This window comes from Bufo bufo, chromosome 7 (assembly GCF_905171765.1).
Source record: "Bufo bufo chromosome 7, aBufBuf1.1, whole genome shotgun sequence".
Classification (NCBI taxonomy): domain Eukaryota; kingdom Metazoa; phylum Chordata; class Amphibia; order Anura; family Bufonidae; genus Bufo; species Bufo bufo.
The window spans coordinates 136,606,036-136,631,908 of NC_053395.1; the positions used below are offsets into that span (position 1 = coordinate 136,606,036).

The window sequence follows — 25,873 nt, forward strand, 5'->3', positions numbered from 1 at the left end:
GGCATTTTTAATATGTTCTATACTTCACTTAACTTAAAGGGACACTTCCTTCAGTAAGGGTTATTAAAAAAAAAAAAAAAATGTTGATATTCATAGGAATCATTTTTATTTTATTTTTTACAAATTTTGGGCTGTTTTTCAATTTGTCAGTACTATTCCAATGAAAATTAAATACTAGCTATACCAGTAATTGTACCATATAGAAATAGAACTATTATATAGATAGGTAAACCATTGTCAGTTCGCTGCTGCTGTGAGGAGATGCTATTTGCTTGTATAATAGTAGATGTAGAAGTTAGGATGACAGTATGGCAACTCTATTGGTCTCCTGGTAGGACTCGATAAAGATGCTCATAGAAGCGCATTGTACTTATCAGTGTAATTTGTGATGCTCTCTGAGCCACTCATCCCTTCCCTCTCTGGTTAGAGAGAATGGTCTGACTGAGAAAGTCAGTACAGACTGTTTGATATATTAAAAGCTGCAAACATGTAGTTTGTGACTTTTTGATGCCCCTTTTCTGGCACAGGGAGATGATAAATCTCCCCCGTATTGCTAAATATTTGGCAGAATTTAAGCCATATTCTAGACACAATCACAGTATCAAATGTGAAAAAATAGGATAGCACCACTTACTGACTATTAGAAGTCCAAATCTGAGCAGCAGTGCTCGCGGTGTCAGGCCCCGGCCCCAAAATATCTAAGGTAGGTAGAAGAAAGAACGCGGCACTCCAATCCTCAATCCAGTCCTATATTTATTGACTCAACCAAAGCAACGTTTCGACTTAACAAGTCTTTTTCAAGCTATACATACACAGTGCAAGTGAACAAAATTTATACACCCATTTAACCAGGGATTGGATACACAATTATCACAAAAAGGTCAACCCCTCCCCCTCATCAGTGTGCTCATAATGACATCATCATATATTTCTCACATAATACATCTAACCCATTGGTGCATACTAATTTCACTAATAGACACTTACATCAGAGTTGTATTACAAAGCTCTGGATCGGACCTCATGGGGAGGACGGCGTCTCCTGAGCCCTATCGCGCTTGCACGGCTTCTGTATACTGAAAGGCGGTTAGGAAATAACCACTTCCGCTCACCTGACCGGAAACGGTGTTAGTTACCAGGATACTGTACCCAGCGTCTATCAGCTGACTCTCCCCGCACACGCAGGCGTCCTGGTAACATAGCAACCCCCAAACCTCCACACATTTAATCCAAGTACACTGGAGATCCATTCACTAGAATATAAATATTCAGGGTGCACCATCATCTTCGCTCAGTCCGTTGACAAGAAAAGAAGATGCATATAAATACACTGCTCAAAAAAATAAAGGGAACACTTAAACAACACAATGTAACTCCAAGTCAATCACACTTCTGTGAAATCAAACTGTCCACTTAGGAAGCAACACTGAGTGACAATCAATTTCACATGCTGTTGTGAAAATGGGATAGACAACAGGTGGAAATTATAGGCAATTAGCAAGACACCCCCAATAAAGGAGTGGTTCTGCAGGTGGTGACCACAGACCACTTCTCAGTTCCGTAGCATGAGACGGAGTCTACAACCCACACAAGTGGCTCAGGTAGTGCAGCTTATCCAGGATGGCACATCAATGCGAGCTGTGGCAAGAAGGTTTGCTGTGTCTGTCAGCGTAGTGTCCAGAGCATGGAGGCGCTACCAAGAGACAGGCCAGTACCATCAGGAGACGTGGAGGAGGCTGTAGGAGGGCAACAACCCAGCAGCAGGACCGCTACCTCCGCCTTTGTGCAAGGAGGAACAGGTGGAGCACTGCCAGAGCCCTGCAAAATGACCTCCAGCAGGCCACAAATGTGCATGTGTCTGCTCAAATGGTCAGAAACAGACTCCATGAAGGTGATATGAGGGCCCGACGTCCACAGGTGGGGGTTGTGCTTACAGCCCAACACCGTGCAGGACGTTTGGCATTTGCCAGAGAACACCAAGATTGGCAAAGTCGCCACTGGCGCCCTGTGCTCTTCACAGATGAAAGCAGGTTCACAATGAGCACATGTGACAGACGTGACAGAGTCTGGAGACGCCGTGGAGAACGTTCTGCTGCCTGCAACATCCTCCAGCATGACCGGTTTGGCATTGGGTCAGTAATGGTGTGGGGTGGCATTTCTTTGGAGGGCCGCACAGCCCTCCATGTGCTCGCCAGAGGTAGCCTGACTGCCATTAGGTACCGAGATGAGATCCTCAGACCCCTTGTGAGACCATATGCTGGTGCGGTTGGCCCTGGGTTCCTCCTAATGCAAGACAATGCTAGACCTCATGTGGCTGGAGTGTGTCAGCAGTTCCTGCAAGACGAAGGCATTGATGCTATGGACTGGCCCGCCCGTTCCCCAGACCTGAATCCAATTGAGCACATCTGGGACATCATGTCTCGCTCTATCCACCAACGTCACGTTGCACCACAGACTGTCCAGGAGTTGGCAGATGCTTAAGTCCAGGTCTGGGAGGAGATCCCTCAGGAGACCGTCCGCCACCTCATCAGGAGCATGCACAGGCGTTGTAGGGAGGTCATACAGGCACGTGGAGGCCACACACACTACTGAGCCTCATTTTGACTTGTTTTAAGAACATTACATCAAAGTTGGATCAGCCTGTAGTGTGTTTTTCCACTTTAATTTTGAGTGTGACTCCAAATCCAGACCTCCATGGGTTGAAAAATTTGATTTCCATTTTTAATTTTTGTGTGATTTTGTTGTCAGCACATTCAACTATGTAAAGAACAAAGTATTTCAGAAGAATATTTAATTAATTCAGATCTAGGATGTGTTATTTTTGTGTTCCCTTTATTTTTTTGAGCAGTGTACATACACATAGTCAACAGCAGATTGCCCTCTAACAGCTAAGGTCCGGTCAAATATATAGGCTCATCAATACAGTCAAGCTTACTACCACTTTGGCTCCACCAGATATGCATGGAAGTGCTCTATATGAAAAGCTATTTATTAACCCTACTATAACCCCTATCCTCCAAACCTCGTGGTATAAAAGGCATACGTTATCTAGAGCGGGAGGGGTTGACCTTTTTGTGATAATTGTGTATCTAATCCCTGGGTAAATGGGTGTATGAATTTTGTTCACTTACACTGTGTATGTATAGCTTGAAAAAAGACTTGTTAAAGGGAACCTGTCACCTGGATTTTGGGTATAGAGCTGAGGACATGGGTTGCTAGATGGCCGCTAGCACATCCGCAATACCCAGTCCCCATAGCTCTGTGTGCTTTTATTGTGTAAAAAAAACTATTTGATACATATGCAAATTAACCTGAGATGAGTCAGAGCTTGAAAATATGACTCTTCTATGGTCACACAAGTAAGATATGACTCTTTTATGTTAATTTGCATATGTATCAAATCGGTTTTTTTACACAATAAAAGCACACAGAGCTATGGGGACTGGATATTGCGGCTGTGCTAGCGGCCACCTAGCAACCCATGTTCTCAGCTCTATACACAAAATCCCGGTGACAGGTTCCCTTTAAGTCGAAACGTTGCTTTGGTTCAGAGTCGATAAATATACGACTGGATTGAGGATTGGAGTGCTGCGGTTTTTCTTACACCTACCTTAGTATCAAATGTGGGCCTTTGTGTGGATTTAAATCATCATCTATGCCTATATCGACACCCTTGCTGTTGTGAATACTGGAAGAGATATGTTTCTAACTGTGTGCATTGATGCAGATGGTGTTTACTGCATATCAGAAATAAAAAATTGTAATTTCATGAACTGATCCAACAAAATGTGACTGTGAAGTGGTTGAACATTGACAGACGCTGCATTGTCTTCAATACTGTTTTCCAATCTCTTGTTCATGAACATCGATTAAGGCTTTAATTATTAAAAGTAGGCATTGCAAATAAAGCTGAATATTTCAATGGAAACTGAAAGTATTTGCTTCCATCTGAGTTAATAATTCTATCTTTTCTCTATCATGAAGTCATGGAAAATAAGTTTTCTGCTGCTATGACAGACAAAAGAATCACGGAAAAAAGATACGAAACATCCTGCACGATATTATAGTAAAATATGCGGATGTGCATGTCTACATTTATAACGTCACAGAAAATAATGCACTAAAACAAAAGATGCAAACATAATATATGGACTAAGCCCTCACTCTAATGATAAAATCTGAGACAGAGCCAATATATTTAGATCAAAACATATCCGCGCCCACCCACCTGCGCCAAGGTGGTCTCAGTAAGGCAGTTCCTGGTCTAAACCTACCTATGTCATATGGGCATCCATATTCAGGAGATTTTTTGGGTGATATAGTGTGAATTTTCTGATTGGTCTTGGAGTGGCACCTTCAGGTGTGAATACGCTTCTATCCTAGGAGTAGCATTCATGTGCACTTTTGCCCCACCTATCTAATAGGCGACCATGATTAAGGTGATACAGATAGATGTGTGTGCTCCTCCTCTAATCGATTGCTTGGTGCATATAGAGGTAACTAGGAGAAACACACTATATGTGCAGGGTCTGCACTCCTAAACATGAATGCCCATACGGCATAGGTAGGTTTACAGTAGGACCTGCCTGACTGAGACCACCGTGGCGTGGGCACAGATGTGTTTTGATCAAAATATATTGGCTAAGACTCTCAGATTTTATCATTAGAGTGAGGGCTTAGTCCATATATTATGTTTGCATCTATTGTTTTAGTACATTATTTTCTGTGACTTTATAAATGTAGACATGCATATTTTACTATCATATCATGTAGGATGTTTTGTATCTTTTTTCCGTGATTCTTTTCTCTGTCATAGCAGCAGAAAACAAAAAATGACAGATAAAAATACTGCCTAGTGGAACCTATTGACTCACCATAGGGTCCATCAATGTGTTGGTGATATGACTGCAAAAAATAGCGCAGCATGCTACACTTTTTTTTTCCAGCATGTATTTCGGAATTCAAAATGTGATGGAGGTTCCACATTGCACTATGTACAGTTGGAACTGTGTTTTTGCTAAAACTCCTATTTTGCTAAGAGAGATGTTTATTCTCCTGGTAACTGACTCCTGCACCATACGCAGGTCATTGCACTCTACATGCACTGATCCACCCATACAAACACTCAACATCACAGGCACCCTGACTACCATCAGGAAGGAGCCCCAACATCAGGGTGTGCTCTGGGGGAAGAAAGGGTGTACCCTCCTTTCACTGCATGGCTTAAGGAGCAACACTGTGAAGAAAGTCACGGTGATTGACTAACAGCCAGAACCACTACCACTGCCATCTTATGCTCCAACTCCTCCTGAGCTGGATGAGCAACACAAGCCTAGGGAGGCAAACAGTGTCTACACAAACCATCAGAAGGCTTTTATCATGACATTGGGCTAAGAGTCAGACTTCCAGTTACAGATGCTCCATTTACCTAATGACACTACTCTCAAAGGCTATTATGGTACACAGCAAGACGGCAATGGAGGTTGGAATGGAGGTCTATCCTCCTCAGTGATGAGTGTATGTATTTTTGCTCCTGCCGCTCACACGCGATACTGAATTTTTGTCATTTGCATATCATTGACATGTCTCTTAATTCAGTGGTTTTGCTAATTCCATGACTTTTCCTTCTTGGTGTTGAAATTTCAAACTTAAGGAGTGTATTTTAAACTCACATACATTAGAAAATATTATATTGCTATATACAGTATAGCCATCCACAATGCCCCTTTAAATGGGTTCTCTGGGCTTTTTAGGAAATCAGTTAGTTAGTCTCCACCACAAGCTGCAGGCTCTTCCTCTTGGGTCCTGACTGGAGGTGTGCCCTTCATTCAGCTGCATAATAGTAATCTGTGGGTGCTGCCAACACTGTGGTATTGGCGGCACGACAGAGGGATAAGCAGTAATTAAACTATGTTTCTTCCACCGGGCAGATTTCCTAAAAAGCCCAGAGAACCCCTTTAAATATACATGCAGCTATATGTTGACCTATATTTTCCAAATAACCATGTGTAGAGACTATTATACAGTTCTGAGTTAATCTAATGATTTCCAATAAGACTTAAGGTCCCTTTAGACTATTTTCACACTCGCGTTTTGTGCGTATCTGTTATGGACAGATCCGTTCAGATAATACAACCGTCTGCATCCTTTCAGAACGGATTCTCTTTAACATAGCCAAGATGGATCCGTCTTGAACACCATTATAGACAATGGAGATTGTGTCAGTGAAAACCGATCCGTCTCCATTGACTTACATTGTGTGCCAGGACAGATCCGTTTGGCTCAGTTTCAAGCAGCGTTTTGGTGTCTGTCTCCAAAGTGGAATGGAGACTGAACTGATGCAGACTGATATATTCTGAGCGGATCCTTTTCCATTCAGAATGCATTAGAATGCAAATAGATCCGTTTTGGACCGATTGTGAGAGCCCTGAACGGAACTCACAAACGGAAAGCCAAAACGTGAGTGTGAAAGTAGCCTTCCACGAAACAATATTACAGCAGATGGCATGACCTCCTCCAGAGTAAGGGAAGGAGCGATCGCTAATGCCAGCAGGAGATTGTGTTTACGCAGCACGATCTGCTGCCGGTAAACAATCATTTATGTGTTCACACAAACAATCCAATTACCCTATGAATGAGCTCATTCACTAGTTTATCGGGTAATCAGCAGTACAGTTACACCGCTATGAACACTCGTTAGCAAAATCTGTGAGATTCTCGGCCCTTTAAAGTTTTAACTATTGTACTTTTTTTCTTTTTGCACAGGAACTATAACCTCTCAGCAGTCCTTAATGTCTTATCTTGTGACATCTTTACACCATAATAACTTTAAACCAAACTAGATAAGAGCATAAAGGCTATTAAAATTTCACAGAAAATGGGGGAGAAGGAAAATTTTCAGAAGCTAATTTATGCCTAGAGAAGAGCAGATCGCCAGTTAAGGTAAATGCTTAAAGCTAGCCTCCGGTGATTATGGTCCTTTTGTGCAAATTATAGCACTGAGGATGTGTGTCTGTTTTATGACTTCCAGGTCATATTATTTCACTTCATTATTTATAAGGTCTAGTTGTCACTTTCTGCAAAAAGGTATCACATGAAAGCCGGTGCCATTTGGGGATAATGTCATTGCCTAATTTATGCATCTTGTAAGCACAGGAAAAGTAGACCAATCACTACATGCACTTCTCAAAGAGTATTAAGCATATTAATACTAAGCTATTATTAAGAGGTATTTTGTACATTTTAACTTTATGGGAAAAAGACAAAGCAAAAGAAAGCAAAGCAAGTATAAAAATATGACAAAGAACGTAAGAATAAGATGATGAAAAAGGAAATAAAAAGCAAAGACAGGATAAAAAAGAAAAAAAAAGAAGAGGAAATATATATTTACAGATAGGAGCTCAAAGTTCTTTTCTCCACTATGTCTTTTATACAGGCATGGTTTAGCTGTACATCCCTTGACTTATAGACGTCTTGGACCCAGATCCTGGAGGGTCGCTTTAATTGTAATATGAGACAAAATTTGATCACAAGAAGGGAGGAGATTAAGGAACTGCTGAGCTATTTTTTTTCCTGGGGGCAGGCTGTTCGGGTTAGCGGGACCCGTGCTGTATGCGCCGGCATTGGCGAAAACACCATTAACCCTTTCTATGCCGCGACATAGAAGGGGTTTGCTGCAGGTAAGTAAAAAGTAAAAAACTGTGTCTTTAATAAAAAAAAAAAGTTTCAAGAAAAAAAAAATGAAAAAACGCCCCTTTTCCCCTGATTTTATAATAATAATAAAAAAAAAAGTAAAAATAAAATTACACATATTAGGTATCACCGTCTCCTTAACGACTGGCTCAATAAATATATCATATGATCCACCCCGTCTGATAAACACCAAAAAAAATAAAATAAAAACTGCCAAAAAAGCCATTTTTTGTCACCTTCAGCACAAAAATTGCAACACCAAGCAATCAAAAAAGCGTATGCCCCCCCAAAATAGTACCAATCAAACAGTCACCTCATCCCACAGAAAATGAGACCCTACCTAAGACAATCGGTCAAAAAATAAAAAAAACTATCACTCTCAAACAATGGAGACACTAAAATATGATTTTGTTTGCTTCAAAACTGTTATTATTGTGCTAAAGTGAAACAAATAAAAAAAAAAGTAGACATATTAGGTATTGCCTCGTTCGTAACAACCTGTTCTAAAAAATAAAATAAAAACATCTCAAATATCACATGACCTAACCCCTCAGGTGAATGCTGGAAAAATAAATAAGTAAAAACTGTGCCAAAATTACCACATTTTTGGTCACCTTGCCCCATAAAGTGCAATAATGAATTATTAAAACATAATATGTACCCAAAAATGGTACCAATAAAAACATCAAGTCTTCCTGCAAAAAACGAGCCGCTGCACAAGACGATCGGTATAAAAATAAATAAATAAGGCGTTCAGAAAATTGAGACACAAAAACATAATTTTATTTATTGAAAATGCTTTATGTAAAACTGAAACAAAGAAAGTAGACATATTTGATATCAATGCATCCGTGACAACCTGCTCTATAAAAATAGCACATGATCTAACCTGTCAGATAAATGTTGTAAAAAATAAAAACGGTGCCAAAACAGCCATTTTTTGGTTATCTTGCCTCTTAAAAACATAATATAGAGCAATTAAAAATCATATGTACTCCAAAATAGTACCAATAAAACTGGCACCTTATCCCCTAGTTTCCAAAATCGGGTCACTTTTTTGAAGTTTTTACTGTAAGGGTGCATCAGGGGGGCTTAAAATGGGACATGGTATCTAAAAACAAGTCCAGCAAAATCTGCCTTCCAAAAACCATATAGCGTTCTTTTCCTTCTGCGCCCTGCCGTGTGCCCTTACATCAGTTTAGGACCACATGTGGGGTGTTTCTGTAAACCGCAGAATCAGGGTAATAAATATTGAGTTTTGTTTGGCTGTTAACCCTCGATGTGTTAAAGATTTTTTTTTATTAAAATGGGAAATCTGCCCATAAAGTGAAATTTATTAATTTCATCTCCATTTTCCTTTACTTCTTGTCGAACACCTAAAGGGTTAACAAAGTTTGTAAAACCAATTTTGAGTAGCTTGAGGGGTGTAGTTTCTACAATCTACATTGATGGGTGGTTTCCACTATGTAAGCCCCACAAAGTGACTTCAGACCTGAACTGGTCTTTAAAAAGTGGGTTTTGGAAATTTTCTTAAAAATTTTAAGAATTGCTTCTAAAATTCTAACATCCTATAAAATGACATTTACAAAATGATGCCAACATAAAGTAGACGTATGGGAACTGTTAAGTAATAAATATTTTATGAGGTATCACTTTCTGTTTTAAAAGCAGAGAAATAGAAATTTTTTAAATTGTGAATTTTTTTAAATTTTTGGTAAATTTGGGATTTTTTTTATAAATAAAGGTAAAATATATTGACTCAAATTTATGACTATTATGAAGTACAATGTGTAACGAGAAAACAATCTCAGAATGGCTTGGATAAATAAAAGTGTTCCAAAGCTATTACCACATAAAGTGACATGTCAGATTTGCAAAAAATGGCCTGGGCAGGAAGGTGAATACTGGCCAGGGGTAGAAAAGGTTAAAAGATTATTCTAACCTTCAATCTGACAATCACTTTCTTAACCACCTCAGCCCCCAGTGCTTAAACACCCTGAAAGACCAGGCCACTTTTTACACTTCTGACCTACACTACTTTCACCGTTTATTGCTCGGTCATGCAACTTACCACCCAAATGAATTTTACCTCCTTTTCTTCTCACTAATAGAGCTTTCATTTGGTGGTATTTCATTGCTGCTGACATTTTTACTTTTTTTGTTATTAATCGAAATTTAACGATTTTTTTGCCAAAAAATGACATTTTTCACTTTCAGTTGTAAAATTTTGCAAAAAAAAACGACATCCATATATAAATTTTGCTCTAAATTTATTGTTCTACATGTCTTTGATTAAAGAAAAATGTTTGGGTAAAAAAAAAATGGTTTGGGTAAAAGTTATAGCGTTTACAAACTATGGTACAAAAATGTGAATTTCCGCTTTTTGAAGCAGCTCTGACTTTCTGAGCACCTGTCATGTTTCCTGAGGTTCTACAATGGCCAGACAGTACAAACACCCCACAAATGACCCCATTTCGGAAAGTACACACCCTAAGGTATTCGCTGATGGGCATAGTGAGTTCATAGAACTTTTTATTTTTTGTCACAAGTTAGCGGAAAATGATGATTTTTTTCTTTTTTTTTTTTTTTCTTACAAAGTCTCATATTCCACTAACTTGTGACAAAAAATAAAAACTTCCATGAACTCACTATGCCCATCACGAAATACCTTGGGGTGTCTTCTTTCCAAAATGGGGTCACTTGTGGGGTAGTTATACTGCCCTGGCATTCTAGGGGCCCAAATGTGTGGTAAGGAGTTTGAAATCAAATTCTGTAAAAAATGACCTGTGAAATCCGAAAGGTGCTCTTTGGAATATGGGCCCCTTTGCCCACCTAGGCTGCAAAACAGTGTCACACATCTGGTATCTCTGTACTCAGGAGAAGGTGGGGAATGTGTTTTGGGGTGTCATTTTACATATACCCATGCTGGGTGAGAGAAATATCTTGGCAAAAGACAACTTTTCCCATTTTTTTTATACAAAGTTGGCATTTGACCAAGATATTTATCTCACCCAGCATGGGTATATGTAAAAAGACACCCCAAAACACATTGCCCAACTTCTCCTGAGTACGGCGATACCAGATGTATGACACTTTTTTGCAGCCTAGATGCGCAAAGGGGCCCAAATTCCTTTTAGGAGGGCATTTTTAGACATTTGGATACCAGACTTCTTCTCACGCTTTGGGGCCCCTAGAATGCCAGGGCAGTATAAATACCCCACATGTGACCCCATTTTGGAAAGAAGACACCCCAAGGTATTCAATGAGGGGCATGGCGAGTTCATAGAAATTTTTTTTTTTTGGCACAAGTTAGCGGAAATTGATATTTTTTATTTTTTTCTCACAAAGTCTCCCGTTCCGCTAACTTGGGACAAAAATTTCAATCTTTCATGGACTCAATATGCCCCTCACGGAATACCTGGGGGTGTCTTCTTTCCGAAATGGGGTCACATGTGGGGTATTTATACTGCCCTGGCATTCTAGGGGCCCTAAACCGTGAGAAGAAGTCTGGAATATAAATGTCTAAAAAATTTTACGCATTTGGATTCCGTGAGGGGTATGGTGAGTTCATGTGAGATTTTATTTTTTGTCACAAGTTAGTGGAATATGTGACTTTGTAAGAAAAAAAAAAAAATTCCGCTAACTTGGGCCAAAAAAATGACTGAATGCAGCCTTACAGGGGGGGGGGGGGGGGGGGATCAATGACAGGGGAGTGATCAATGACAGGGGGGTGATCAGGGAGTCTATATGGGGTGATCACCCAACTGTCATTGATCACCCCCCTGTAAGGCTGCATTCAGACGTCCGTATGATTTTTACGGATCCGATCAGTCTATCAGTGGATCCGTAAAAATCATGCGGACATCTGAATGGAGCTTTACAGGGGGGTGATCAATGACAGAGGGGTAATCAATGACAGAGGGGTGATCAATGACAGAGGGGTAATCAATGACAGGGGGGTGATCAGGGAGTCTATATGGGGTGATCACCTCCGTCATTGATCACTCCCCTGTAAGGCTGCATTCAGACGTCCGTATGATTTTTACGGATCCGATCAGTCTATCAGTGGATCCGTAAAAATCATGCGGACATCTGAATGGAGCTTTACAGGGGGGTGATCAATGACAGAGGGGTAATCAATGACAGGGGGGTGATCAGGGAGTCTATATGGGGTGATCACCACAGTCATTGATCACTCCCCTGTAAGGCTGCATTCAGACGTCCGTATGATTTTTACGGATCCGATCAGTCTATCAGTGGATCCGTAAAAATCATGCGGACATCTGAATGGAGCTTTACAGGGGGGTGATCAATGACAGGGGGGTGATCAGGGAGTCTATATGGGGTGATCACCTCCGTCATTGATCACTCCCCTGTAAGGCTGCATTCAGACGTCCGTATGATTTTTACGGATCCGATCAGTCTATCAGTGGATCCGTAAAAATCATGCGGACATCTGAATGGAGCTTTACAGGGGGGTGATCAATGACAGAGGGGTAATCAATGACAGGGGGGTGATCAGGGAGTCTATATGGGGTGATCACCACAGTCATTGATCACTCCCCTGTAAGGCTGCATTCAGACGTCCGTATGATTTTTACGGATCCGATCAGTCTATCAGTGGATCCGTAAAAATCATGCGGACATCTGAATGGAGCTTTACAGGGGGGTGATCAATGACAGAGGGGTAATCAATGACAGGGGGGTGATCAGGGAGTCTATATGGGGTGATCACCTCCGTCATTGATCACTCCCCTGTAAGGCTGCATTCAGACGTCCGTATGATTTTTACGGATCCGATCAGTCTATCAGTGGATCCGTAAAAATCATGCGGACATCTGAATGGAGCTTTACAGGGGGGTGATCAATGACAGGGGGGTGATCAGGGAGTCTATATGGGGTGATCACCACAGTCATTGATCACTCCCCTGTATGGCTGCATTCAGACGTCCGTATGATTTTTACGGATCCGATCAGTCTATCAGTGGATCCGTAAAAATCATGCAGACATCTGAATGGAGCTTTACAGGGGGGTGATCAATGACAGGGGGGTAATCAATGACAGGGGGGTGATCAGGGAGTCTATATGGGGTGATCAGGGGTGATCAAGGGTGAATAAGGGGTTAATAAGTGACAGGGGGGGGGGGTGTAGTGTAGTGGTGCTTGGTGCAACATATTACTGAGCTGCCTGTGTCCTCTGGTGGTCGATCCAAACAAAGGGGACCACCAGAGGACCAGGTAGCAGGTATATTAGACGCTGTTATCAAAACAGTGTCTAATATACCTGTTAGGGGTTAAAAAAATCACATCTCCAGCCTGCCAGCGAACGATCGCCGCTGGCAGGCTGGAGATCCACTCGCTTACCTTCCGATCCTGTGAACGCGCGCGCCTGTGTGCGCGCGTTCACAGGAAATCTCGCGTCTCGCGAGAGGACGCACCGGCGCGTCCACCCAGAACAACAGGACCGCCGCAAAGACGCAATCCTGCGTACGGCGGTCCAGAGGAGGTTAAAGGGGTTGTCTCACTTCAGCAAATGGCATTTATCATGTAGAGAAAGTTAATACAAAGCACTTACTAATGTATTGTGATTGTCCATATTGCTTCATTTGCTGGCTTGATTCATTTTTCAATCATATTATACACTGCTCATTTCGAGTAGTTATGGCCACCGCTGCAGCGCAGATATGAGGTGGCCAGGATGGAAGCTGCTGCGGATGTGCACTTCCACAGACCCGGCCACCAAAAAAGGCCAGAGCTTTTTTTTACAAGGTGGTCGTAACCCCTGGATACAGGCAGTGTATAATGTGATGGAAAAATGAATCCAGCCAGCAAAGGAGGAAATATGGACAATCAGAATACATTAGTAAGTGTCTTGTATTAACGTTGTGTACATGATAAATGCCATTTGCTGAAGTGAGACAACTACTTTAAGGGCAAAATTTAATATCAAGAAAACGTACACCATTTTAGGAAAGACCGAAATGTGAGTCAAAGAACAAGTTTTTGTAAATGTACCGAAATGTGTGTTTGTATGGGAGTTGACAGCAAATTCATATACTGTAAACTGTCTCTTAAAGGTACAGTACAAGCTCCTATTGGTTTCGATGCTATATATAGTTTGTCTCCATAGAATAAGAGCCTCTAGCACCCATAAATGCTCGTAAATCTTTAACTTTCATATAAAAGAAAGTGGATTAGATACATGATATTAAATTTTATACAGCGTTATACGCTTTAATATCTGCAGGTAAGTACCTCGTGTAAACATTGCTTTCTAACAAAATTCTACAATCTGAGAGCCTGTCAGAAAGAATAAACTTCAGCTCTCGTTCCAACTGCTTTATAATCATATAAGAAAAAGCAAAAAGATATTGACCTACAATAAAGACCACTCAGAATTCATGGCTTTTGCTCCGTGTGTGATCTTTAAACAAAGACAGTATATGCTTTTTATGTACACTGAAGGGCAATCTGTAAGAGGGAAAGTCATGACAGGAAGCAAATAGCACTTTTCGAAATGTCTGACATGCTACATTTTTGGAGTTGTTTTCCAGAGTGCAGCTCTCGGTCACACCTGCCTAGCAGAAAGGGAACCTTAGAGAATCACATCCAAGCAAGAAGAATTTCATCATGTGCCTGAATGCCGAGGACGTGATCTGTGAGTGGAAATTCAGCTGCAAGGCTGCTGACTTGACCACCCTTGGAGTGGCATATTTAAAGTGCCACTCTAAAGGTCAACAGATTTTGACCAACTTGAAATGTGCATAATGTCACTTGCCTTATTAAGCTTCAAAAAGAAATTAAATATGGGATAAGAAACATGGAGAGGCTCTCGTCTCAGGAACGAATGATGGGATTGTGACCATGGCAACAAAAGGTTTCTGATGTGCAAGACTTACCCAGATTTTCAGTTTGGTGATATTTGCGAAAAGGAAGTATGATAAACATTTTCTGTGTGTACACATGCAATAGACATCTGTTACGTCGCAATAACCAGCTTACGCAGATTAAACCACTGGGAGATCTTTTATTGCATTGTTTCCCTCTTGTGGGTATATGTCAAGAGGATCGAGGCTTTGCATATTCATGTGTCTGTGTCACAAAAAAGAAGGTGCAAGAAACCAGATAACACCAAGCAGCTCTTAATTATGCACAACTTTTTAACGATTCCTTAAAAGGGTGTCATCTCATGTGAAGTTCACCAAATTATTCCAATGGCTTCAATACGATTGTTCAACAGAAACAATGTCGTTTATGTGCGTTTATCTATTCTAAAAAGAGGAGACGGAGGCAGTTGCATCTTAATGAGCTGCCTTTCTAAGAAAAGAACCCAAAGGGGAAGGTGAGAAAATGAATGTTTAAAGCAAGGGAAAATTAGAGGAGCTAAGAGAAAATTGATAAAGTACTAATGAGGTCTTATTCCCAATACCACAAAAGAACTATAAAGCTTACAAACTGTCCCTGTAGCTGCAGATTTTCCTTGGAAGCAAACAGTACAAACAGCAACATACGTAATATGGGGGCAAAAAGTATTTTTTTTTAAAAAAAAGGTCAGAAATCCTACAACATGCATATAAAAAAAAAAAAATCATTCAAATGTTTAAACATTATATGCCTTTCAAGCAATAGATTTATTAAATAGTCATGGTTATAGAGACCGAAATATTGGAGGTAAGACATGGTGGTATAAAAGGGGTTAATGGGAAAGAAATTCTGGTAGGGATGGAGAGTGTATGGGAAGATATCTGAGAGAAACCATTATACATTGTTTCTAAAGTCCTATTAATGTAAAAAAAAAATTAACTCAGACATCATATAGTACATGGCAATTTCTTTTTAACTAGCTAGAACCAGCCCTGCACCTCAGATGAATCCAGAGCTTCCCCCGTTCATTGCTTCAAATGCTCTGCTAGATTTATTCTAAGCTGGCACTCAGGTGAGGCGTTTTTTCTGCAGCTCCCTTCCTGTAACTGCCACAGATTATAAAAGAAGCTCTGGCTTGTGGCGGTTAAAGGTTGAAACTGAGCACGTGAGACCACATCAGTGAGGTGGACAGAGAAATAAGAAACAAGAACAAACAGCAGGTGGTGATATACAGGCATTTTATTGAATAACCATGGGGCTATACTAAAATTTTAATTGCATTCAATTATAAAAGTATTTAAATCCAGGTGCTGGTTTGACAAATGTGGAATATTGTTTGTGGGATAAACCATTTAAGGAGCAGTAGGATTAAGGGACAGCTTGTAGAGGTTCTTTATAGACTGCTGATGCTATAGATATACTGTAGGTGAAGTGGGTAGAGTGAGGGCTTTTATAGCAACCATGAATACAGAGAGGGACCAAGTTGAGGCATAACAGTTCCAGTTATAGTGGTCTGGTGTAACAGATAGTGTGGTCTTGTTTCCACAGTAATTGGTTCCTAGAAAACAGGTACCAATTATCATAACTATCATGACATGTCATCCCCAAGTTGGGGTGTAGTTGCAGACAGTAGAGGGATATCCATACATCACATCAACAGTAGAGTGATGTCTATACATCAGCATTCAACGGCGTTCATTGTATCTGGCATAGCCGGATAATTCCAGGAACCAACGACCCCCGATGATCATCATTCACTGTAATAGGATCCAGGGGTGAACCTAACGTTTTCACCATAAATGCTGGTTTTCAGACAAATACCGCTGCATACATGCAGGGATATCTCTTCAGTTTAGGATCTGTCAAATTTTTTATTTTGTCAACATTTTTTCCCCCCCGTGTAGGACCTAGCACTAGTTAAAGAGGGACAGTCGACCAGGGCCATCATTTAGGACAGATTGTGCAAGTAGGTAGGGATAATGGTTGGGTTATGTTTAGGATCTCACTAGTCTCTGCCACATGCTTATTGGCTATCCTATAGACAGGGAGCAACTTTATATCTTGGAACAAAGGTTTTTTTTGTTTTTTTTTAAGTTAATGGGATGATGATATAATAAGGTATGTGCACACATATATACACATTTTTAAGGGACATTTACACCAACAGATAATCTTACATAATTTCTGACCACTCATTGGTCAGATAGCCATTTACACACACAGACCTTTAGTTATACACAGCAACTATTGGTCTGATTGGTCAGATAATCTGTTGTAAATATGCCATAAGTGTTTAAAGGGGCACTAGCAAGAGGATTATTTACTAACCTTGTATATCTTGTTTCAAGGCTATTCTCTGTACTGTTAACATAGGGCTGTATTACACCAACTAATCAGACCAATAGTTGGTGTGTAGAACAAAAGATGTGTGTGTAGTCAGCCATGTGACCAATTATTGGTCGGAAAATCTGTCAGATAATATGTTGGTGCAATACAGCCCATATGTCTAAATTCTGAAATGACCAATTAATCTATTATAAGATAAGTTACCATCTGGTACAAAGTTTTTATACTGAACTGTTATGGGTAGCACAGAAAAAAAAAACAATATTTCAATATCTGGGCTGTAATATTGCACATATTAATATTAATTTTGCCCCCCACCCCATATATATATATGTTTGTGTGACCTGTGTCTGGTCATCTGAGACCTTTGAAGTTGCTCTCTGGACCAGTCACACCTCAGCAACCAGATGAGACAGGGCTGGTGTAATAAGAGAACATAGAAGAGGATTCTTTATGATAAGAGCAGTGAGACTATGGAACTCTCTGCCTGAGGAGGTGGTGATGGTGAGTTCACTAAAGGAATTCAAGAGGGGCCTGGATGTATTTCTGGAGTGTAATAATATTACTTGTTATAGTTGCTAGAGAGGGGTCGCTGATCCAGGGAGTTATTCTGATTGTCTTATTGGAGTCAGAAAGGAATTTTTTCCCCCTAAAATTAGGAAACTTGGCTTTTGCCTCATGGGTTTTTTACCTTCCTCTGGATCAACTTGCAGGATAACAGTCTGAACTGGATGGACAGATGTCTTTTTTCAGCCTTACAAACTGTATTACTATATTATGTTATGTAGCTAGGGCGAATATCTGCTTAGAAAACTGCCCTCAAAATCTACACAGTGTTAAGGTCCCCATGCACATAAGCGTATCTTGGGCAAAACCTGCCGAAAATTGTGGATTTGGCCAACAATCTAATGGGACTCGGAGCTCCTGACTTCCCAATGACCCAAATGAATTTTTCCACTAAATCCCTTTGTTCCTCTGGGAGATAAGTCACCACCAAAGGTGTTTGGCAGCAACTTTCACTTCTCTCCCCACAGACAATACAAACATGTTTGGCAAAAAATGAACGTGTATTTGTATGAGTTTAGGTGGATTTAGACAAACCAATAATTGTTCACATTATCATAAACAACCGTTCCTGCAAACACTTGTTACCAATAGTCTGGTCATCTAAATGTGCTGCCTATCACCCGATAAACGAGTGTAATGCTCATACTGTCTAAACAGGGATCTGCTGCCCAGAAACAACGAATCCGTGTGGGGACAAGGGATAGCGATCCCTCATCCTCATACTATAAACGAGATTACTGCATGTAATTGCAACGGTCTCCTTCACTGAGTGAGCAGCTGACTGTCGGGAAGGAACGCTTCCTTCCCAACAATCGACCACACCATCGGCTCGTCTAAACTGCCTTTAGTCAGCAAATGGAGGACTTCAGACTGGTCTTATCATTCGTTTATGCACTCCTGAAGAAGAGGGCTTCAGACCCTCGAAACGCATTGAGCCACGTATTATTAAAGTGATTGACCAGAAGCCACTTGTGTAGGCTGCGTTCAGTTATTTATATTTCTACATGCGATCCTGGCCAGGGGGGAAATAAGTCCCAGGTGTCTTGAGTTTATCCTGGTGACTACCCCCCCTGTGAAGTGAGTGCATTTGATTTTACAATCTCCACTTTTGTAACATCACCACTGGAGGGATTGTTGTTGTTTTCTTAAACTTTAAGCTCTTATGCTTGATTAGACCCAGGTGAAGGTCTCTTTTTTTTATACATACTAAAAAGAACTAAATAGAATTCTTATCACGAATAGTGACTAAGGGATTTGGCGCCTAGTATGTGTTTTCTCTTTCTTTAAACGTGTGTGAAGGGTTTCCCTTTCCTCTTCCTCTCCGCACCGCCTCTAATCTTTAGTCAGCAAAGACAGCTGTCAGCCAAATTATGGTTCAGCAGACAGCTATTGAACGTTTATGGCCACCTTAAAAAAGTGGACATTCACTTTAAGTGCATTTTGTAGTAAAATACAATAATCCTTCATAGCTCACAACTGTAAAGTACATGAAAGGTTGCCAAGAAACAAATGGCTGCCATGTATGGTTATTGACATGTTTTTAGTGACTGGCACCTTTCAGTATGTTAGATCTCTGCTAGATCTTCTGCACTATTATTTATCTGAAGAATATCATGTCACATAGGGTTAGATAAACAAGTCAACAGAAGCTAGAATGACCTTTTAAGTGTCCCTTTATAGTTTTCACCACCAGCCTTAGGAAGAAATGCCAATGTGAAGAATATTTCATAAAGTCATCCGCAGCTCATTTAATTGACAGAGAACTAAGGCATTTTAAACAAGGTCACCGGTGGATGTGTTAATGCATTTACCTTCATACATACCCCCTGGGTGTCTTGATTCAGCCTAAGGGGAGCAAAAATTTATCTGTATAACTCTGATTGCACCAAGAAATTATCACATCTTTGATGCCCAAATTAGCATCTTTTCTTCCCTATTCAGAATTAATCAGTTCAGTAACAAAGGCATTAGTCCAGATAGGATCAAAGCATAAACTTTACTAGTGCAGCATTTCAGATGAATATTACATTAACTAGATCACTCCCAAACAAAATGAAGGGAACTTCAGGACAATGATCTATTTTTTCCCTACACGGTTTTACGCATAGAGATACATAAGGGAAAGAAATTCATGATTAATTAATGATAAAGTGGTAAGGGCATTAACTACACAATAACCCTATTACAAAACTTGTCATCAAAACTGGGGAAAAAAAGTATAGAATCATGAATCTGAAACCTGTTCACACAGCCTTTTAAGGACTTGAAGACAGACATCTGATCTGGTGGTAATTCTATGATTATGTCTGGTTGCGATACAGCTGAAGAAGGAAGCATTTGGCTTTGTGTTAAGGAAACATGACTATTGTAAATGGAATTATAATCGTAATCTTCAAATTTTGTATTCTTCCAGAGGTGACACCAAGCACATGGCACATTTACAAATCACTAAAAAGTAAAGGATGAACCTCCTCTCGATGACACATAGAGCCCAGTTTTTGGTACATCAGTTTAACACAAATATTGTAACTTTTATAATTTAGGTGCACCTATCATGGCTAGGTGTTGTATATGAGAACGCCCTATAAGATGGTATGTATCAGCATACTTTATTTTACTATATGGAATAACATAGCAGACTACACTATTCAATACACAGTAATCCAGAAACAAAAATATTTTTCTTTTTTCAGTACACTTTGTGGTGATATATACAGTATAAGTGCTGGGAGGCGTGTATATCCCACCAGATACCTCAGATGGGTGAGATAACAGAAATCCAGAAAGCTGCAGTGGTTTCAGCAATGTCACAGTTTTGTCTAGATGTTGTTCTGGGCTGGATTTCATGTGGACTGGGGGATAGGTTTGGTAGTGGGATCCGCAAGTCCACACAATTCCACTACATGTATCGTCTTTTGCCAGAGGTGATCGCAGGTGAGGCCTGCTGCTGTAATCACAGAGGGATAAAACAACCCTCTGTGTAGGACTTGAAAGAGAGATAGGCTGAGGAAGCCTGAGAGAGGGGGGAGCCTGAGAGGCTCTGTGTGGTCTCAGCCAGCAGGGCTGAGGGGCCACGAGGCTTTGTAAACCCTGAAGTTTGTGGGGCCCAAAGATGCCTACGGAAATAGGATCGCACGGTCAGAGTCGGGAGGACTTCTGGACCATCTCCCCGAAAGGGTGCTGGTGTGGTCACAGCCTGGAGGCTGCTGGACTGTATATGGCTAAGGAAGCCGGATCTAATCTCGTGTGTGAATGGCGCTCTATAGGTGAGGTAGAGCCCAGATGGGCAGGTGTTTATTTTCTATCTTTATGTGTTTGATGGTGCTGAAGTGCCAAAATAAAGCACCTTTTGGACTTGAAACCCATTGTCAGAAGAGAAGTCTGTGATTGCGACCCCCTGAGAGAGAGAGCAATCCCTTACAATAGGTGGAGAATGAGGGCAATGTCCATGCTAAAAGGGCACAATGTTGTTGTTATGGGCAACAGAAAGTTAAAAGGAAAAGTGCCATTAGGGGAGACGGTATGACAAAAGAGCATGTGCTGCTGAAGGTTGTATTGGAGAAATTTAAAGGGCCAAAAGCCCCATGTCTGGATAAAGCTGCTGTTGCAAATCTGGACACTTTTGCTGTGTTGTCAAGAAATCTTGCGGTCATTTAAAGGGCCGAAAGCCCAAGTAAAAGAGACTGACCTGTGGAGAAAAAATTCATAAAATTGGGTCACTATGAAATCCTATGTGGAAGTTGCTGTGGCTTGGTGGAGCCCATCAGGTGCAACAAAGTATTGCTAAGAGTGTTGCCAGCTGGAGCAATGTGCAATGGAGGATCGTTTGATCAGGAGATCTGACAAAATATGTGAGAGATCCTGCGAGTTGGTGATTGGGGGAATCCCTTTGGGGGTCATTCTAGATTCTCGTTAACAAGTATCTCGGGTCATGCCCGACGTTCTGGACTTTCTGAAGAGGGGTCCTGAGACACATACCACTGTGTCTCTGACCTTTGTAACGGACTATGGCTCTGTACAGTGGGAGCTCTTGAAATGTGAGACCCTGGAGGTGGAATTCATACTGGGCAGAGACTTTCCGTTGTTTTGGCAGCTATGGAGCGGAGAAAGTGCTTGAAATTGTGCGGTTGGAGAATCTGAGGAAAAGTCTTTAGCAGAGTGTGTGACTCTTTGGCTTAAAAAGGAAGACTGGATTCATGGCCAAGGTGTTTCCCATGGCAACGACTGCACTGAGGAGCCTGTATGTGATCATATAACCAGGAACCAAGGGCTGGAGGTTCCTAACATCCAGGAGAAGGATGATGACCGCTGTGGAGATGTGCGTATAGCAATTGGGATTGCCAAACCCGTGACGTCTGTGGGTAAGCGTGTTCCTGTTATGATGTGTGTGAAGGAAAATGTGATAGTGAGCATGGCTCTGGAGGTTGGTCATATTGCTGACCAGTGCCCTACTACCTCAGAAGACATGAACTGTGAACCAGGACTAGAGACTCTGACAAAAATGTGTGACATTGTAGTAAATGGCAGTCCAGTCCAAGCGTTGTTGGACGCAGGGAGCCGGGTGAACCCAGTACATTCCAGCTTGGTAGCTGGGGACTATGTGTTGGACAAAAAGCTAAGTGTGCTGGACATACATGGGGATAGCAAAGACTATCCTGTGGCTCTCACTGAGTGTGAGACTCCAGTGGGAACTGGGACATATGAACTGGGTGCTGCAAAAAGGCTCATGCATGATGTAATGTTGGGCTGTGATTTCCCCTTGTTCTGGGAGTTGTGGGGAAGAGGAGACACTTCCGCAAGAAGTACCTGTCCCTTTAAATGATGGTGTAAGGAAAATGACCATTGAAAACAATGGTGCAGATGAGGTGCAGAATGAATATGTGAAGTTAATTGAAATGCATAATGAAAATGTTGAGTTATGTGAAATATATCATGATGATGACACCCCTTTTCCTTTGCAGGCTGTGATCGAGGAAGAAGCTCCCCTTGTTGGTAAAAATGTATATGATTTAGAAATGCTGATTGATAATGTCGGTAGCACACAGCTGAGGGAACCCACTGTGGTAAATGTGCAGGAAAGTGTGGCAGTGCTAGAAGGTCTAGCACACAAACCAGATGAAGATAAGCAGTTTCCACAGTGTTCTATGGATTATGAGCTCATGTGCAGTGTTGACGAAGGTAACGTGACATACTAGGTAAACCAGGCCAATGAAGGAGTGCCTGGTTGGGTTCATGACGTGAACCGGATTGAGTACCGGAAGGATCGGGAATTATTGGTAGCCACACATACTGAGATTGAGAATGTGACGCAACCAATTCCCATTGAGAAAGCAGAAGAGGCGGTTCACGGACCAAAGTCTGCTCTTGGTAAACAGCCAGTCAGGCACCTGAACAGAAGGCTGACTCCCATAAAATACTGGCTGTGGGGTACAAAACAGATTTTTATTACAAACCGAGCTCTGTTGGCCTGGGTGTGGCAGAATAAAGGGAAAAGCCACTGGTCACGTCTTCCAGAGGACTCTGTGCGATGTGGAAAAATACTCAGACCTCTGGTCTGAAGAACGGGGGGGGGGGGGGGGGGGGGGGAATATATATGGTGATGTGTACAGTATAAGTGCTGGGTGGCGTGTATATCCCACCAAGATACCTCAGATGGGTGAGAGAACTGAAATCCAGAAAGCTGCAGTGGTTTCAGCAAAGTGTAGTTTACCAAGACAGTTTTGTCTAGATGTTGTCCTGGGCTGGATTTCATGTGGACTGGGGGATAGGTTTCGTAGTGGGATCTGCCAGTCCACACCCTTCCACTACATGTATTGCCTTTTGCCAGAGGTGATCGCAGGTGAGGTCTGCTGCTGTAATCAAGGAGGGATAGGCAACCCTCTGTGTATGACTTGGAGGGAGAAAGGCTGAGGAAGCCTGAGAGAGAGGGGTGCCACAAGGGCTGAGAGCCATGAGGCTTTGTAAAGCCTGAAGTTTGGGGGGCCCAGCGATGCCTACGGAAAGGGGGGTGCACGGTCAGAGTCGGGAGGACTTCTGGGTGCTGGTGTGGTCACAGCCTGGAGGCTGCTGGACCGTGTATTTAATCCCGTGTGTGAACAATGCTCTATAGGTAAGGTAGAGACAACACGTGTATTAGGTAAAGCCCAGATGGGCAGGTGTTTATTTTCTATGTTTATGTGTGTGATGGTGCTGAAGTGCCAAAATAAAGCACCTTTTGGACATGAACCCCGTTGTCAGAGGAGAAGTCTGTGATTGCGACCCCCTGAGAGTGAGCGATCCCTTACTACTTTTTTACTTTACAATGGGATCCTATGGATGAAGTAAGCCATTGTATGCCTATATAGTGACATAAATTGAAGCAATCTGTCCAAAGCATATGTCAGGAAACACTATATACATCTGATGGAAGGTTCTGATGTGATGTGAACAGAGCTAGCTCTGGGATCCACTGATAATTATCTAAAGTATATGGCCAACTTTAGTCTATCATACACTCTCAACTGCCATTACTTTTAAGATTAAAGGGTTATAACTATAACCCTCTTTTGCAGCACAACATTTCTCACTAACAGTGTTAAATAAATACCACCATGCAGCACAAAATACCCAGCATCATTTTCCCCTGACCACCCCTCCCCCACTAACAGAAGCACTGTCCATGGGCCACCCCTCTTCCACTGGCAGCAGCACCGTTCCTAATAAAATTTCTCACCTCTCTTACAGACAGACAGGACAGGATAGGATCACTGGAGTTACTTCTCCTGCAGTTCTCCTTCATACTCTCAGGGGGAGAAGGACCTGTTATGATGCCATCACCGCCAGATCCTTCAACCCTCCTAACCTTGGAAATTTATTTTTATCAGTGCAGTTCTTTTACTTGTAGGGGGTTAAGGATCTCTGATGGTGTTATTACAGGCCGATGAACCCACCCTAGCCTCAGAAATGCACTGATGATGCAAGGGTTGCATCATTAGTGCAGTTCCTGCTTAAATCATATTAAGCGGCCACTGAGAGACTGGAAATCTGCCTCGTAGGGCACATTAGAAGTCTGTTCCTGGACCTAATAACTTGTGTACTATAGCATGCAGCCAGCATGAACCGGAAGAAGAGAGCACACAAAATGGTAACTAAAATACACTTTGCAGCTGTGTAATGGGTATCATAAACCTCTTTGTCTTCTGCTAAGGATTACAAGGAAACAAAAAGTAGGTTCTCATTAATATCACTCAGATGAAGTATGGTGATTTCAGAGAAAACTAGAAAGAAGCCTTTAATCCCACTTCACACACTACACAAAGCAAATTGTTAAATATAATGTAGCAAATAAAGCATGAAACACAGTTGATCCCTATTCCAAGGACATCTTTGGAGTGGGCAGTGTTGCATTTGTGGAACAGAGGTGGGTAATAGACCTTCAGTCCATTCTTACTATGCTCCATTCATGCATGACCCACAAATCAATAAAGCCACATCAAGGGGGACTATTTTATGATAATCACAAGCTGCCTCTGTAACATTAGATACTACTCTATGCACAAGGCACAGCTTGTGCATCTGTCTTGTATTATGAAGTGGCCCACTTTTCAGATGAACACTGATTAAACAATTTCTTGACAGTGACAAGGCAAAGAGCGAGGCCTTTAATAATGCGCAATAAGAACAAACAGTGGTGATTTTTCCAGAAAGAGAGCTTTTTATCGTTAATGGTGTGATTCATGCACCATTTGCCACAAAAGTTGCTACCACAAAGGGCTCTTCAGATATGCAAGAGTAAAGAGGCTTTAGAACTGCTGAAATTATGGACTCAAAGCACCTCTACAATCTGACCTCTTTTATCTGGAACATTATTCTGAACAAAGATCCTAGGTGCTCAGTTCTCTGCGTAATTCACTCTTTTTTTGATAAAAGGCAAAAAAAAATTTTTTCTGAAATTAATACACTTTCCTGTTTCTCATATTTTCAAGGCTTTTTTTTTTTAAGGGTCCATCTATAATTTTATTATTGATAGCCTATCCTCAGGATAAGCCACCAATATCTGATTTGTGGGGGTACTGCACCCGTGACAATCTACTGTTTCAGGTAGCTCTGGCTTCAGAAGTGAGAGGGGGAACTACACAGCTCTGTCCATTGCGTAGTGGACTGGAATAACACAGTGGATGGAGCTGTACAGTTCTTTCTCTAACGTCCAGCAAAGGAGCTACCCCGAATCAGTTGATCCTGGGGGTGCGAGGTGTTGAACTCCTACTGGTCATATACTGATATCCTACCCTGAGGACAGGCCAAGTTGATTATATGACACTTTCTAATATAGCCTTTTTGATGAAATTCTGCACCATTCTCTAAGGTATGCCTCCACATTGGTCCACACAGAGGTCTTGTCCATAAAGATGACTGCTGATGGAGG

At 41.5% G+C, this 25,873-nt stretch overlaps 1 protein-coding gene across 1 annotated transcript in view; it reads right to left on the reverse strand.

The window, feature by feature from the left end:
* The window catches only part of PARD3B (par-3 family cell polarity regulator beta), a 1,801,259-nt gene that overhangs the window by 726,679 nt on the left and 1,048,707 nt on the right, over positions 1-25,873 (reverse strand).